Raw genomic sequence first — 18,125 nt, 5'->3', positions numbered from 1 at the left:
CATAGAGATATTAAAAACAAAAGGCAGGGGCGCCTGGGTGGCGCAGTCGGTTAAGCGTCCGACTTCAGCCAGGTCACGATCTCGCGGTCTGTGAGTTCGAGCCCCACGTCAGGCTCTGGGCTGATGGCTCAGAGCCTGGAGCCTGTTTCCGATTCTGTGTCTCCCTCTCTCTCTGCCCCTCCCCCGTTCATGCTCTGTCTCTCTCTGTCCCAAAAATAAATAAACATTGAAAAAAAAAATTTTTTTAAAAATAATAAAAACAAAAGGCATATAGTAGTCCTTGTTCAATAGCTACTCACAGTCCAGGGAAATGGATCTGGGAACTTCACAAGATAGAATACATTTAAGTTCTGGTTTGCCTGGGTCTGACTAAAACCAGGCCTGCTCCAATGCAAAACCTTTCAATTCTAGTTTATTACTCAGATTTATAGATCTGAAGCAGTGGTTTTCAACCTTGAATGTACATTGAAATCTCCTGGGGAACTTTAAAAATATATGGGTGCTTGGCTCTTTTCCAAGTGATCCTGACATAATTGGTCTGGGGATGGCCTTTCCAGTTGAAGTTGATTCTAAGGTTCAGTTCAGGATGTGAATGACTATAGAGGAAGTAAGGGCTAAGCTGAGATCTGAAGTGGAAGCAGGAGTTGCCCAGGGGAAGAGCATGTGTGTATGTGTGTGTCAGGAGAAGTATGGTTAGGTAGTATGGTAATGAGCAAGAGAAATCTAGACAAAGTTGTTCACCTGGGAAAAGTTCGAATAAGCTTTTGTAATGGGCAAATGCCTATGTCCGAAGTTAGCTGGATATAATGTATATAAAAATATTTTGTAAAAAATAAGGCATGGCTTAACAAAATAAACTACAGTTAGTTTAATTTAACTGAATTTTAGATCCTTAATGGTATTACTTTTAACCTGAAGAAATTAAAACTACTAAATATATTTAAGAGATTGGCTCTTCACATATAGGTCATCCTTTATGGTAGTCTCTGGTGATTTCATCTTATTTTACTTTAGTCTGGGAAACAGGTCTACCCCCAGACCCCAATTACCTTGAATCCCATTTGGCTGTGGAAAACTTTCTCAAATGTGTGGTTCTATGTTCTTGCCTCATTAATTCCTATCTGGTTAATATCACTGAATCTTCCTTGAATAAATGAGTAAGTTTGTGATCCCTCAGGGACATCAATTAAGTGTGTAAGAAATTCAGTTAGTATGTCCCAACCTCAGGTCATAGCCAGGAAGTGTTTTTTTGAGAAAAATTGCCAACATCAGCTCATTTTACTGTAATCAGCTTCTTTCTCCTCAAAGAAAAATTCTCGGGGTGCAGTATTTGAGCACTTGACTGAATTCAGTTGTATTCCAGTTCCTTGCACCCAGTAAGTGAGGGTAAATTGCAAAGCACTTCTTGAGCAACTCTGTATTGAATGACCTGTCTCATGGGTTCCATAGTGAGATGTTAAAAACATCTCTGCCAGGATCCCCTGTGCCTGATGAATAAACCCCAAGCACCAGTACAGATGTTTATGCCATGGAATGGTCTGCTCTGCATGGTCATGTGTCTTTCACATTAAGGAGGGTGTGGCAACCTTAAAAGGAAGCAGGCTAGCAATCATGTGGGTTCCAGACCTAGCTTAACCCACTGACACTTGGGTTCCAGACCTAGCTTAACCCACTGTCTAGCGTTGTATCAAACTATTTGGACATACCACAGACTTTCTCCTCAGCTTTCAACTAGGGAATTCATATCTCCATTATCTAATTTTTAAAACTGAGTTAAATAAGATTCTCAAAAATAACAAGTCTTCTAGTAACAAAGGGAGGCTGGAAAATGTTAAAATCATTAAAAGCTCCTTCTGACTTCCAAGTGCTTAAAACATCTCCCTTCCTTTGTGGGCCATGATGGCAGGGAACTTAAGTCCTAACCCCTGAACTTATATGATTTACTTTCCTGTTCTTTGAGAGTTGACCTTTTCAGGAGTTTCCAGAGTGCTCTCCATCAGGTTCTTCCAAGCCTCTGATTGTTACCCAGTGTAGTAAGCAGCCTTTAAATGGCCCCATGGACCCTTGCCCCTCTTTTTGTTTTTTGGTTGGTTTGTTTGTTTGTTTGTTTGTTTTTGGTCCTCTGTAACCTTCTTCCCTTGAGTGTAGGCTGGACCTAATGAATAACAAACTGACTACATAAGAAGTAATGGATATCAATTTGAAGATTAAGTTACAAACAGACTGACTTCTCTGAGCCACCACTCTTGGAGAAGCAAGCTTCCATGTTGTGTGTAGGCAGGAAATTATGTCTATTGAGGCTTATCCACAGTTAGCCAAATGAGCTTGGACGAAGATGTTCTGAGGCCTGCCACCATCCAAGTGACAGAGCTTGGAGGCATATCCTTTCCAGTCCAGCCTTGAGATGAGAGTAGTCCTGGCCATTACCTTGACTACAGCCTGTGAAAGATCCTGAGTCAGAGGCTTGCAGTTATATTTTGCTTGGATTCTTGACCCACAGAAATTGTAAGATAATAAATGCCTGTGTATCTAAGTCATAACATTTTGAGGTAAAGTGTTATACTGCAATAGATAATTAAAATACTCAGTTTCCCCAGCTCTAGTGAGACACCAACACTGGCCCTTCTTCTTATAGCACTGATAAGCACCATGTGGAAGCTGGACTTCAAGACCTTTTCATTCTGCCTCTTAGCCCAACCAAGCCCATGCTCAGCCCCATGTACCCATCATCCTAAATCTGAGTTCCAGTGTGCCTCAGCACTAGTTATCTATAACAACTCCTATAAATGACTCCCTTGATTCTCCTAAGATGTTTTGAGATAAATATTATTATATCCATTTTATAGACAATGCTATTGTTGCCCAGAAAATTTGCACAAGTAGGATTTTTGGCTCCAGGTTCAACAATATTATACTGAAGCTACCTCTTTTATTTCCTTAAATATCATAGAGAAGCTATTACAAATTACTAAACAAAAAATGTTTTGAAAAATATCAGACCATCTGTACTAAGTGCCGAGTAAATACACTTATTTTTAATTGTAATGAACTATCACACTACTCTAAACTATAAATCCATTAATACACACATATGTATATATGCATATGTATGTGATTTTTTTTCCTGTTTGAATCTCATGGAAATTCACATGGTTAACTTTCAATTAAAATCTCTGTTTCTTGAGACTCATACATACTCCTTATGTGTACATTTGGATAATTAAATTTGACTCTATATATGTGATCATGTATAATGTATTTTACCTCTGAATTTTATTGCTGAAGTTGTTATCGATTTTTATTTTTATTTTATTTTAGTGAAGATTAAACAAGAAGGGAGTATCAATGTCATAACAAACCTGATTCATAATGAATTCTTTCTCCCTACTGCTTGTGTTAAGGGACAGGGGAAAGAGAGATTTTTAGCATAAACCATCCCAGATCTTTAAATTTGTATGTAAAACTGGCACCAGTTCATCACTGCTTTTGCTGTGAAAAAAAAAATCAAAGTCGTCCACGAGGATCCCCCCCCCTCTTTTCTTTAATAATGGATACTTTCAGAGACCTCCTAAGGTCCCATTCCCCCTGTCATGTTTAAAGGGTTTATTGTTTCCAGAAAAGCTTTTGCTGCTCCCTCTGGAGACTGAGCTGATCCAAGGTAATATTAATTCTGTGCCTCTCTCTTGTCGGAACTCAACTTCAAATGGAATATATGAGATGAAAGCTGAAAGAGAGGTTATGTGGGCTGTCATCCGCCATTGTGTCTGAGGCATCAACTGTGCTCAGAACAAATTAGGTGTCAGTCTGGTAAATCACAGTCAGGAAGGCAAATCAGTTTATAGAAGACTTATTTGGTCTCCTGGAAGGCTCCACCATTGAGAAAACAGTTAATCTTTCTTTTCTTTTCTTTTTGGTAATTTAAAAAAAAAATCTGAGATTTAGCTGGTCATTTTTATTGTCTCCTCAAACCCCTCTCCACTCACTTCTTGTTTCCCCTACAGAGATGAAGAGCTATTGCTCTAAATGACTAGACTAGTAGCATTTACAGGACTATTCACAGGGAATGTTTCATTATTTCAGTTAATTTCCTAAATGACGGAAGACCTCAGAAAAAGAGGGGGAGGGCTGAATCTGAGCAAGAGGAAGATGTGACTTAGCTGCTGCCCTTCTGTGTGGAATGTTTGCAGATCAAGGAGAAGCAGAGGAGGGAGAAGCAGACAAATCTCAGTCTCATGGGATTTGTTTCAGTTTTATCAAATCCTTCTTGATCCTATTAGCCTCTCATTAAGAAGTTTGGAGGGCAGAAGAAAAGGAATTGCTTTTTACCTTGGAATGTAGAATTCTGAATCTGTCATACCTTTAACCTGAGGAAAAAAGAGAGACAAGAAAGAAGAAAAAAATTGTATTTGTCATATCAGGCTACTCAATCATTTTGCTTTAATCACTGAAATTTATAAAGAAATAGGGCACCACCAAAAAAAATCCCTAGACAAGGAGTCACAAGTGTTCTAGTTTTGACTCAGCCAGTAATTTAAAGACCTTGAGATAATTACTTTAATATGCTAGCTCACCCTCTTCTCATTTACAAATGGTGATTATTATTTCTACCCTTGCTTTTGCTAACATTGTTATTGTGTGGATCAGTAGAGAGGAAATCATAATGAAATATAACAGGAACAATCAAAACTGATATTATTACAAAGGCCCCACCAGTTGGTCACATCTGTGTCACTACTCTTCACATGCAGAGAGGTGTTCTCAAAGCTCATCCACTGCAATTTGAATTGACACTTTGCCTGTATTTGCCTCCACACCAGCTCTCTCTAACGTACTATGGGTGTATGTGACTTGCTTCTTGAGGTATCATCAGAGAGTCCACCATTTAAACTTTAAATTATTCCCTGGGATTTTGCCTAACTACAGTTCTGCAGAGGAAAAAGTATTGGGTACTGATAATTGCTACTTATTTCCTCATTTGGTTCAGTACCCTTATCTGAGGTTTTGTACCCTTTCCTACTAACCCATTTGCTTGATTCAACATCAATCCTTCTACCTGCTTGTTCCAGACTTACCTGTCTGTCTCTTTCTTTTTGCCAAACATCTTGATTCCTGACTCTCTTTCTGGCTCTAGAATATAAATTCAATCACAAGCCATATGTTCTACATAACTTTTCTTTTTTCTGTCCCATTTGTATTGAGAATGTAGCAACTCAGATGTAACATCAAGTTTTCTTAACAGTCATATTGCTTGTTCCCATTAGCTTAGATTCTGATTTCCTCTCTTGTTTCCCTTGAGTTACTGCAACATCTTAATAGAGACTTACTCATCCATTTGGCCTGTGGGCATGTGGAAAAGTGCACCATGTCCTCTTCTTTAAAGCCTGGGTGGAAGCTGCAGCATTATACCAAGGAGAACTGTACACAAAGCTTCTAGGTGGTTACTAACAGCTAACAGGGACAACTTGAGAAATGGGAGCCAAGGTGATAACCTAGAATACTTGAGACACGTTCTCTTCCAAAACTTCTACAAAGAGATGATCGGAGGCTCGGTGGTTGGGATTGGCATTTGCGATATATTCAAATTTTCCTTTCACCCTCTACTTTTCCTCACCTGTCATCTTCTTCTCCTCAAACTGCAAAGGTATCCTCCTATTGCTCTTCTCTTCACTTTGAAATGGTTCTAAAGATGAGTTACACTCCAATCTCTAGTTCACAATCTCTCACCCACTGTTCTGGGATTTTGCTTTTTCCTATCTCTCTCGTGAAATGGCTCTTCTATTTGTACTGTTAATACTCTAATTACCACACCTATCAACTTTCTCTCTTTCTCACACTTCTGGAATTCCTTGTGATATTTACAATGTTAGGTACACACTCTGTGAAACATCCTCCTGTCCCCATTTTCATGTCCTGCACATGCCTGTTTCTCCCTGATTCTTGACCACTCGTTTCCTACCACACCCATCACTTCCCTCATCTGTCTATCCTTGGAACTTCCCAACTCTTTCCAAGCTACACAAATTTTAAGCTCTTGGCCCTGTATTTTTGTCATTAAGTTTTCAGCCCTTCTCCTTCTCACATCCTGCCCTATATTTCCAGCAACTGCTTAGGTATTCCATATCCAGGCCAGATGAGTGTATGTGATGCAATGGACACAAAACTTAACTTTATCCAATCACATTTTTCTCCTGTATTTTTAGCCCTATTTTTCATTCAATAACTCCAACTAGAGTTTTTATAGTTACTTGCAACTCAAGCTTTCCTAACCCTACCTTTCGTGTAGAAATAGGCGTTTCACTCTTCTGTCATCTGCAGCCTCACTGCCATGTTTTGTTTTGTTTTTTCCTCACTGCCATCTTTAATTAAGGTCTTTGCCATTTCTCAGTCAGAGGTCCAAACATTCCCTACTAGTTTATTTTACCTCTTCCTTATTTTACCCCCTCACCCAATACATGCCCCACCATATGTTCTTGCCACAACTTTCAGAATATGCCATGCTGTTGTCTGCTTCTTTTTTCTCATATAGATTCTCCTCTGCTAAAAATGCTCTTTTTCTCCATGTCAAATGCCTCCCTTGTGAAGTCTTTGAGTTTTGGAGAGTTATCCCCTCCTGAGTTATGCCCTCCCCTTCCAATTTGCTTCAAATGAATTTGCCATCCACTATTTACTACTTGTTGCTATCTGTATTTTTTTATATTTTTATTTAATTTATTTTTTTTAATTTACATCCAAGTTAGTTAGCATATAGTGCAACAATGATTTCAGGAGTAGAGTCCTTAATGCCCCTTACTCATTTAGCCCATCCCCCCTCCCACACCCCTCCAGTAACCCTCTGCTTGTTCTCCATATTTAAGAGTGCTATCTGTATTTTGATGCTGGCACCAGGTTTAAACTGAAGTCAAACCAATCTTTTGTTTTGCCTCAGGGCTGCTAATAATCCATGAGTTTTTCTGATGGGAGAAACTGTGATTCCCCCTTTCTTTCTTTCCTTTTTTTTTTTAACTCAAACACTGACCTTTTGCCATCTTAGTATAAAGGGGGTTTATTTGTTTCAAATTGTGTAGTTGTAATTCAAGCCTATTTGAAAAGTAATCATTGTGACCATTAAAATCGAGAGAAAGGCAAACCTGGATAAGCCAGTGGAGCTACATGAGGCCCCATGGGGTAGGCTGGAGCCACCTGGATTTATTTATATCTATTAAAAAATCCTCTTGTATTATGAGAGCTAGCTTTTAGGAGATCAAAGGAATCAGTGTGGAAATGTTTTTCTGACTGTGTAGCACACAAACATCATTTAAATGTCACCTCAACATGTGCATATAACCAAGCCCATCAGACCATCAGGGAGCAATGGAAGCTGGCACTATGCCTGCATTGTTAGCCTTGCTCCGTATTGATGGAAATAACAGGCAAAACAGAGACAAACAGTAAAGAAGGAGGTAGAATGTGTTGTGGCATGGGGACACAGTGCCTGTAACAGGATGCGCAAATTTCCAGTTTTGTCTTGAAAAAGCAAATCAGTCTAAGAATGGCTCTGTAATTTCCATGGCTGGAGGTGATTTGTCAAAAAGCTCCTGCCCTAGTATCTTTGGAGATGGAGCCCTGTAGCTGCACAAGGTCTTTGCATTGAGATTAATCCTCCATGTTTGGAATGCAGAAGCAGCAAAATAGGCAACGGGCCTGGCTAAGCAGGTTCAATGTGAGAGATCAAAGAGCAAATGATCAGCAAACAGTTTTGTGGTCATTCTTTTCCCAGGATGCTGTTCCTTTCAGGATATTATGAGTAAACTTCCTGGAATGATTTTCACAACATTCATTTATTAAATATATTTTGCTATTAGAAGAACTTTTAGGGGCGCCTGGGTGGCGCAGTCGGTTAAGCGTCCGACTTCAGCCAGGTCACGATCTCGCGGTCCGTGAGTTTGAGCCCCGCGTCAGGCTCTGGGCTGATGGCTCAGAGCCTGGAGCCTGTTTCCGATTCTGTGTCTCCCTCTCTCTCTGCCCCTCCCCCGTTCATGCTCTGTCTCTCTCTGTCCCAAAAAAAAAAAATAAATAAATAAACGTTGAAAAAAAAATTTTAAAAAAGAAGAACTTTTATATTCATTCATTCATTTGTAACTCACATCTCTCCTGTAACATCATAAAGCATTAGAGATGGAAAATTCCTTAGAGATCACTTCTCCAACACCAGCATTTACTAAGACCAAAAGAGATCTCAATTTGTTTAAAATCCTGTAAATAGCTAGTATTACTGGATCTTATGCCACTGCTGGCTACTCTAGTAGCTTTTTCCATAAGCTAAAAAAGCCATTCCGGAAGAGTTTTTTCATCAGACTCTTTGCAGGGTATAAAAGGAGACTATAGTTTCTACAGTCCAGGAACAGGGCTGTGTAGAATACTTTCAGCATCTAGTCTGGAGTGGCAGGTGAGTGAACACTGCAAAGTGAGATATTCTTCAAACAAATATTTGCCAATTACACAATTTTTATTTTTAGTATTAAATAGTGGGGCTAATATTCTAGCCTGCCTTTTTTGTTTTCTGTCTGTGCTTTATTTTGGAAGAAATAATCAGGTACAGAAATATGAAAGTATGGGAGAGGCATGCTCCTAATATTGAGGTTTACTCTCTCCATTGGGTATTATTGAGGTAACTGCCCACACAGGCAGGGTGCACTCCTCTTAGGTCATTCTCCCTGAGGTGGTGAGTTGATTATTAGTCCTAACTATTGATAGGTCAGATCACCATGATATTCCTTGTCAAGTCCTCAAACTTACTACACAATACTTTAAAGGATGAAACACTTGGATTTCTGATCTGGGTAGTGAGAATTGATGATTCACTACCTTAGCAGATCTCTTTCTCTAAAATTCTTTCATCTAAATAGTTTCCCAAACCCAGCAGAAAATTTTATTGGGTACACAGAAGGTACCCAACCATTCTCACTGAACACAACTTTCTTTTTTAAAGTGCTTTTATTTCCTATTCATCTAAATTTTACCTATTGTTTCAGATCCACATCAATGTAACATCTCTTATAGGAGGCATTTATTGAATATAAAACAATGGATTATCTGGATTTCTATAGCACCAAAGAGTTCTAACTACAAACCTAGCATTTAAGAATACACTGTGTTTTTTCTCTTTTTTCTTTTCTAATTATATCATGGGATTTATTTAGAATCTCACAAGAATTCTGGGAAATTCAAACTTTTTACCTTTAAAATATTCTATTAGAAGTTTCAATTGTCAAGGAATAGCTTTGTGACCTGTCCTTCAAGGAAGTTAGAGTAATCAACCAGCTACCTCTAGGAAAATGGCCCTTCGGTGTGCCCGCCTGGGGAGTTACCTCAGTGTAGAATAATTGGAGACCCTCTGCATGTTCTCTCTCTGATGTTAGGTCTTGCAGTGCTCTCCATGCAGAAATGGACCCAGAGTAAAAGTGGTCTATAAGCATTTGTTGATTGATCTTACTTTCTCAACTCCCAACATCAACATGAAAGATTCTGATAACTCCATTCGATAATTCTGTTATTGCCCATGACATATATTATTAGGAGTCAATCAATTACAGTTCTTTCCAAATTCTGCCATGTTGTAGTTATATGAAATTGAACAAAACCATCTCACTCTAAGAACATGTTGATCTTTAGTGTAGAAATAATAATTTGTTCCCATCTCCAAAAGCTCTAGTGAGGAAAAGTCTTAAGTGAAATGGCCATAACATTCCTAAGCTTTATACAAATGACAAATACTATTGTTATAACATTATCATTAGTTCTTATTGCTTATTACTATAATTTTTGAGTCTTTCTTTAGCTTAATACTTTATGATATTCTATTTCATTTTTCTATAATTTGTGCTTTTATATCTCATTTCGGTTTTATGCATGTTAAGTGCATATATATATATATATACACACATCTTTATTATATATAAATAAAATATTATCCTAAATAGGTCAGAAATCAGAAAATATTGCTATTTTCCTGGATTTGAATCTATCATCAGACTCTGTATTGACAACAGAGATACTGGTTTCAGTATATGAAAACGGAATTATAGCGGAAGTCTCTCAAAATTTCAGTTGAATTTTATATAATGGGGGAAAAAGATGATTAAACTATATATCCATGAGAGATAACATTACATGAAAAAAAAGCAAAAGCTTGTTATGTGTTTGTGGGACTCCATCTGCAACCACCGCCACCCCGTCAAGAGGTCAGAAGATGTGATTATGGAAGGGGCAGCCTTGCCATCACTATTTAATCATGCACACAGTACTCCTCACAGTAATCAGGAGTGACAGGCGGAGGGCAGCTCTCTGCGTGGGGCTCAGATAGGCAGCCCTCATCTATTGGCTTCCCAGTACTCAGTCCTTCTTTCCTCCCCTCCAAAGGGTCCCAGGCTGAACCGGCTATACAGGCTCTCAGGTTGCCAGGCCTAGCTGACTGGCAGATGACTGAAGTCTTCATGCATCTTGGTGACCAGGGATGCCTCACCTACCCTCCTTGTCCACCTCAGCCCCAGCTGCCAGCTCAGAGAGCCAGAGGAGCATAATTGCATTGGCATTGCTCCAGCACCCTAAGGGCTCATTGCCTGCTACCCTCTCTCACCTCCTGTACCAGGCAAACAGAAAGGTTAATGGTTAACGATGTCAAGCTTGATTGCTCTGCTAAAGCATAAGTGTGAGGGATGCATATATTTCAATCCAGAAATCAGTATCTCATATATGAGAGATAAAGTAACACAGCTGGTATGGAAGGAGGCAGCATGATAGTGTATTTCTGGGCTGGAAAACCAGACATGAAGTTCATGTTTCAGCTTTAAAACTAGTTCACAGTGTGGTGCTGTGAAAATCATGCAACCTTTTTTATTTAACCTTAGCCCTTTCCTTTGTTGAAGATGACACTTAGTGATAAATAATTGCTAATTTCTCTATGATATCAAAAGAATCCTTTAAAGTTTGAAAACAGAATTTTTGCGTAGAAGCCTCTCTTCTTTTCTGCTATTCTATGAAAGGTTGTAATGTGAAATAATATAAAATAGTCCTAATATGGTCATTTACATGGAAATTATCTTAAATAGTCCGTTCCATTAAAAAATATTCAAGTATTTTCATGTAAAAAAAACAAGAAATATTTAGCACTTGCTATGTGTTTACCATTTTCTGTGTTTCTGTCTTAGTTAAAAAGATTAATATATAGGAAATAATTTAAAGGTAATAAAAAATGATGTATCGTTAAACTATGTGGCAGCCACGAAAATTCATTCTCTTCCCCTCACTGACTTCCAACTCTAAGGAGTATAGCTGATCAAGAGCCTCACTCTGGAGTCTATGTCTGTATTTGCTAAGAGACCACACTTCAGCGGGGCTACACTAAGGCCTGACCTGTTTCTGGGAAACTTAGGGCTCCCCTAATGTCTATGCCACACGTTCTGTGGTTCACACAGCAGTCTAGGATCCTTCCACCCCATATTTACTCCCTCTGAACTTCACTTGGGATCTGATTTGTATCATAGTTTTATAGTCCTCAGAGCCTTTCTTGGCTCCCTCCCATTTTCTCTCACGCAAGCATCCCTAATAAAATTCTTGCACAATAAATCTTGTCTTGACATTTGTTTCTTGGATTACTCTAACTAACATAGGCTAAAAATTGTGTAAGCTCTGTGGATATAAATAAATGTACAAATAAAGCATAAAGTAAAAACTGAGAATGGTAAAGATTACCGCTGGGCTCAGTCACCAGCTCTGCCAATGATATGCAATCTAGGCTAATAATTTATCCTCTGTCTCAGTTTTGTCTACTGTAAAATGGGGACAATAGTGTTACTTATATCTAGGGCTTTGAGGAGTACAAAATAAATTAAATTGTGTAAAGCCTTGAGAAGAATGCCTATTATATTCTAAATAGTATGTAATGGTTAGCTACTACAGATGAGGAAATAGAAGGCCAAAGAGCTAAAACAAACAAGAAACAACTTTGTTTAAAATCACAGAGCTAAGTGGAAGTATCAAGGTAAATTCTTGGGTTTCCTATTAGATGCTCAATATGTTGGTTTGTTTTATTTGTTTTTTGTTTGTTTGTTTTAGCTTGTTTATTGTATATGCTCTTCTTATCATGTGTACTCAATAATATTAAGAATTTCAAGAAATATTGGGGTGCCTGGGTAGCTCAGTTGGTTAAGTATCCAACTTTTGATTTTGGCTTAGGTCATGATCTTATGGTCCTGAGATGAAGCCCTGCATCCAGCTCCACACTGGGCATGGAGTCTGCTTAAGATTCTTTCTCTCCCTCTTCGTCTGCCCTTTCCCCCTCTTGCGCACACACACACACACACACACACACACACACACACATGTTCTCTCTCTCTCAAAACAAACAAAAAGAATTTTACAAAATATTAATGGCAAAGTTGAGATTGACATGTCATTTCATGATGAAGCTTGATAGTTGATAATTAAATATTAGAATACATATCTTTTTCACTTATCAATTTTGGTAAGGTAGATGTGCTATGGACAGAATTAACATGTGATTAGTATATAGGTGCTAAAATTATAACTAGAAATTTTCCATATGTGCAATTAAAATCATTTTGGTTCTTATTTCTGGAGGCCTCAACACCTTTCACAGGACCTCCTTCATCTTCCTGTCTAGACCAAGAAGAATACAAATGTAAATCTCTCCCTCTTCTTCAGTTGGCCCAATTGTTCATTTTGCTCTGAACTTTTCACCCAGTTCCCCAGTGACTTGATTGAGGTCCTGTATTTAATTTCTTCAGAAAGTGTCTTTGAGAATGAATTCTAGGTAACTGAGAACCTATTGGAAATCTAAAGAAATCAAGTTCCTCATGCTGACTTTAGTTTTAACTGGTAGCCTCACTGCTTAGAAAATAGATTTCTCACCTCTGAACACAAGCTTTTCACACCTCGATCATCTGCTTTTCCTGCCAAACTAGGCATAGATGCCTGAACTTCTACCAATTGTCTGATTCGTGCAACTTTTATTACTTACACACTTCTCTTTGAATATCTGGAGGACGTTTTCTTCTTTCCTGAATTTAACCTTTTAGAATTCTCACCTGATTGAGATTTTTATTTGAATTATTCTACCTGAAGATCTAATTCTTATATCACCAGCCTGTAAACTATCTAACACGTACCAGCTTTGATGTCTCATAGACTGCAGATCTATGTAGACTCTCTTTTTATAATCTTTTCCTAGGTTATATATTTTAGCACAATTTTCAATTCATTTACTGCACTTTACTTAAAAAGTTGCAGTGAAGATATATTTAAAAGACTTAGCAGAAGTATGAGGCACATAATAGGAATTTAAGCAGTGGAAGCTAATTTTATCATTTATTGCACATTTATTAACTAAGAGTTAACATTTTAAAAATAGCAAATGCTTTGCCTAAGTTTATATGTTCACCTACATGTGTTATCTAAACATGCTAAAATAAGTATAGAAAATTAAGATAAGATGTTGATTTTGCCTCCCAGGAACTGATAAAGTGATGCTAATGCCTTGGTTCTTGCTTTCCTCAGGGTGACTTTGTTATCTGATGCCAAATCTTTGTCACTTCATACATTAATTTATATATGATACATTTACTGAGGTCCTTCTACTGGCTAAATACTATGGTAGGTATTGGAATACAATATTATATGAAAATGCCTTGAAAAAAAAGGAAAGCTGGAGACATCACAGTTCTGGACTTCAAGTTGTATTAAAAAGCTGTAGTGGTCAAAACAGTATGATACTGGCACAAAAACAGACACATAGATCAATAGAATAGGGTAGAGAAACCAAAAATGAATCCACAACTATATGGTCAATTAATCTTTGAGAAAGTAAGAAAGAAAATTCAATGGGGAAAAGACAGTTTCTTTGACAAATGGTGTTGGGAAAACTAGACAGCAACATGCAAAAGGATGAAACTGGACCATTTTCTTACACCAAACACAAAAATAAATTCAAAATAGATTGAAAACTTAAATGTTGAGAGCTGAAACCATAAAAGTTCCTGAATAGAGTACAGGTAGTAACTACTTTGACATCAGCTATAGTAACTTCTTTCTATATATGTCTCTTGAGGCAAGGGAAACAAAATCAAAAGTAAACTATTGGAACTATTAAAAAAAAGCCTCTGCAAAATGAAGGAAACAAAACTAAACTAAACAAAACTAAAAGGCAGCTTACAGAATGGGAGAAGATATTTGCAAATGATGTATCTGATAAAGGGTTAGTATCCAACATCTATAAATAATTTATACAATTCAACCCCCCCCCCAAATAATCCACTTAAAAGATGGGCAGAAGACATGAATAAACATTTTTCCAAAGTAGATATCTAGATGGCAAACAGACACATGAAGTGATGCTCAACATCACTGATCATCAGGGAAATACAAAAGAAAATTGCAATCAGATATCATCTCACACCTGCCAGAATGGTAAAATCAACAACACAAGAAACAGCAGATGTTGTCGAAGCTGTGGAGAAAGGGGAACCCTCTTGCACTCTTGGTGGGAATGCAAACTGGTGTAGCCACTCTGGAAAACAGTATGGAGGTTCCTGAAGTATTAAAAATAACAACTACCCTATGAACTAGCAATTGCACTACCAGGTATTTACCCCAAAATACAAAAAATACTAATTCAAAGGGATGCATGCACCCCAATGTTTATAGCAACATTATAGCCAAATTATGTAAACAGTCCAAGTGTCCAATGACTGATGAATGCATAAAAAAGAGGTGGCATATATACACAATGGAATATTACTTAACCATAAGAAAGACTGAAGTCTTGCCATTTCCAAAGACGTGGATGGAGCTGGAGAGTATTACACTCAGCAAAATAAATCAGTGAGAGAAAGACAAATACCATATGCTTTCACTCATCTGTAGAATTTAGCAAACCAAACAAATGAACAAAAGAGAAAAAAAAGAGAGAGGCAAACCGAGAAACAGGCTCTTTTTTCAAAAAATTTTTAATGTTTATTTATTTTTGAGAGAGAGAGACAGACAGAGCATGAACTGGGGGAGGGGCAGAAAGAAAGGAAAACACAGAATCTGAAGCAGGCTCTAGACTCTGAGCTGTCAGCACAGAGCCCAATGGGGGGGCTTGAACTCACGAACTGTAAGATCATGACCTAAGCCGAAGTCAAATGCTTAACCGACTGAGCCACCCAGGTGCCCTCAAGAAATAGACTCTTAACTACAGAGAAGAAACTGATGGTTACCAGTGGGGAGGTGGTGGGAAAATGGGTGAAATAAGTGATGGGGATTAGGAAGTACACTTGTGATGAGCACTCAGTGTTGTATGGAAGTGTTGAATCACAAAACTGTACACCTGAAACAAGTATTGCACTGTATGTTAACTAACTGAAATTTAAATAAAAACTTTAAAAAAGAAATAACTAAAAATATTATATGAAAATGATAATCAAGATGGATAGTATTTAGAGTTATCTCCATGAGTCAGGCTGTGAATAATATGAATTATTTAATTTAATATGCACAGCACACTTATGAAGCAAGTTCCGACCTATATTGGCATTCCAAGTTGACAAATGAGGTACCTGAGCAAACACTGTGTTAAATAATCAGTCTGAGGATGTAAAATAAGTGTTAGGGATGCACTTCAAATTCAAGAATATCTACATTAAAGACCAACATTCTTCAGACAGACATCATCTTTGTCCTTGAAAGTCTAATGGGTGTTTCACAACCCTTGGTTGAGGAACAGGGGAAACTAGGAAGATTTGTACAATTCACTGATGTGTTATAGGGTACTGAAGAATAGTAGATTGGTCAGAATTTGATGAGGGGTCAAGTATCTTTCATTGTAGTCCTCACTTCCTTCATGAAGATTTCCCTATGGCAATAAATGATGAACATCTCAATTTTTGTAGTATCTTAATACTTAGGAAGTATATTTTTATATTGAACACTAACTTTTAAAGTTATATTTTATTATTCCATTTAAATTTCAGTTCTTTGGGGGCAGGGCCTATTCTGAGTTCTCTGTGTAGATCTCTATCCAGGAAATTTTCCCAGAAAATATATTAAAATAATAGTTCAATTCAATTACATATTCATCATGAGTGATTTACTGGGCACCTACTGATTCTCCTCCTATAGACAAAACATGTGTATAAGATACTGTTCTTGTCACCATACAGCTCTAGTTTCTCTTAGGGAGAGAACATTTATCCATTTAACTGCAGGAAACCTTGCCACTTTCTGTATTTCCAGCCTTTGTAGCTTTCCATCCACATTCAAACTTAACATGAAAGTTCAAGTGCCAAAAAATGAAGGTGGTGGGGAGTCTTTCCAGTAATCAGCATGTGATTGGAATTAAATGCCTTTCAGAGATCCCTGTTTAAAATCTGTTTTATTCATTCAGCCGCAGCAATTTCTTTAACAGCTACAGTTATAATTGAGAGGTTTGGGGCAGAGAGAATTGATTTCGATAAATGCTTTATTCTTTTACCAGTAATTCTCTTAAGTGGACTTCAGTGAATTACCTTTGTTATGCAGCTATTACCAGGGATAACCTCAAAATAACTGGGGCATCAGCCAAGGAATGTCTTAACTACAGTAAGGGGATGTAGCCCTCCTGAGAGAAGTAGATTTTTACCCCAGTGTCGGGGATAATAATCACAACACAGCATTTGCCTTTCTGCAAAACTGGGCATTTGAGTCTGAGACTACATAAATTAAGGCTCTTAACAGAAACTGTGGGAATTTTTCTTAGAAAATTTGTGAGTGGTAACTGGTTTTGCTCTTTTTGTCCACTGTAGTGGCAATTAGTACCATATGGCCTACTCTGTTACAACCTGTACAGAGCTGTATATTCTACCAACCTTCTTTCTACCAAAAATGTTTTGTCTAGATATCAAAGAAGGTTCCTTGCCAAAGATGATGTTGCTGAAATCTTCCAAAACAAACAAGAATCAGCCACTTAAGAGCAAAAAAGGAAAGAAGCCATCAGTCAAATGAAAGCTAAGGATATTATAACTTAAATGAAGTGTTTGACTAATAGACAATAGAGCCTGAAGACAGAGTATATATAAATCATTTTGAAATGAGAAATTTATAGAGGAGAAAAAATCATAAATTATTGAGGACATGAACATATGTTTAAATGTATCAGTAAAAAACAAACAAACAAAAAACAAACAAATAAAAACAAAGAAAAAAGTAAAACAACAACAAGAAAACATTTCCAAGATTAGATATAACAACACCAGTTACATTGCAAAACGTTGGTAAGTGAGTAGGGATATAACAAAGCTCATAAACTTCTGATAATAGAAAATAGTTGTTGCTATCTGGAGAAAAATACAGTGGATGTTATTAATTTAAATACACATAAACCAATGTCCTCCTTTTGCTATGAAGAATAAATTATTATTAGATGAATGCTCATAGCAAGAACTAGAAATGAAAATCAACGAATAACTGTTTGAAAGTATGAAAAAGAAACAAAATAATCCAAAACTCAGGAGCTAAGATTCTGAAGAGCAAACATTCAAAGATGAATTTAACATTTTGCACATAACTTCCTTTGAGCAATTTGCTGACTCTTCAGTTGCACATAGGTATGGTTACATCCAAAAAAAAAAAAAAAGCAATTTCTAAGGGACTAAAAGTCTATGTAGACTTTTTTTTTTTTTTAGTTTAAAGTCATGAATAAATAGAAGCCATCCTTCTTAAAAACCCACATTTTAGGGGCGCCTGGGTGGCGCAGTCAGTTAAGCATCCGACTTCAGCCAGGTCACGATCTCGCAGTCCGTGAGTTCGAGCCCCCCGTCAGGCTCTGGGCTGATGGCTCAGAGCCTGGAGCCTGTTTCCGATTCTGTGTCTCCCTCTCTCTCTGCCCCTCCCCCGTTCATGCTCTGTCTCTCTCTGTCCCAAAAATAAATAAACGTTGAAAAAAAAAAACCCACATTTTAGTTGTAACCATGGAAGAAATATTAGTTGGTGTTAATCACAGATGAAATAGCAGTATACCATACATTTTCTATCTCACATATATTATTTCTGGACATAAGATAATGATATTTGGGCCCTCTGTACTTTTTCACTTATATTGTACAGTATAAAAA

At 37.5% G+C, this 18,125-nt stretch overlaps 1 long non-coding RNA gene across 1 annotated transcript in view; it reads right to left on the bottom strand.

The window, feature by feature from the left end:
• Nucleotides 1-209: 209 nt before the first annotated feature.
• LOC109493058 overlaps nt 210-18,125 on the bottom strand; it is a 202,608-nt gene continuing 184,692 nt past the window's right edge. Inside the window, exon 5 of the long non-coding RNA XR_006588327.1 lies at nt 210-4,364. This is a non-coding gene — a long non-coding RNA (uncharacterized LOC109493058). The remainder of the gene's footprint in view (nt 4,365-18,125) is intronic.

This window comes from Felis catus, chromosome D3, assembly GCF_018350175.1.
Source record: "Felis catus isolate Fca126 chromosome D3, F.catus_Fca126_mat1.0, whole genome shotgun sequence".
NCBI lineage: Eukaryota > Metazoa > Chordata > Mammalia > Carnivora > Felidae > Felis > Felis catus.
The sequence above is the reverse complement of the archived record's forward strand: the minus strand, read 5'-3'. Positions and strand labels throughout refer to the sequence as shown.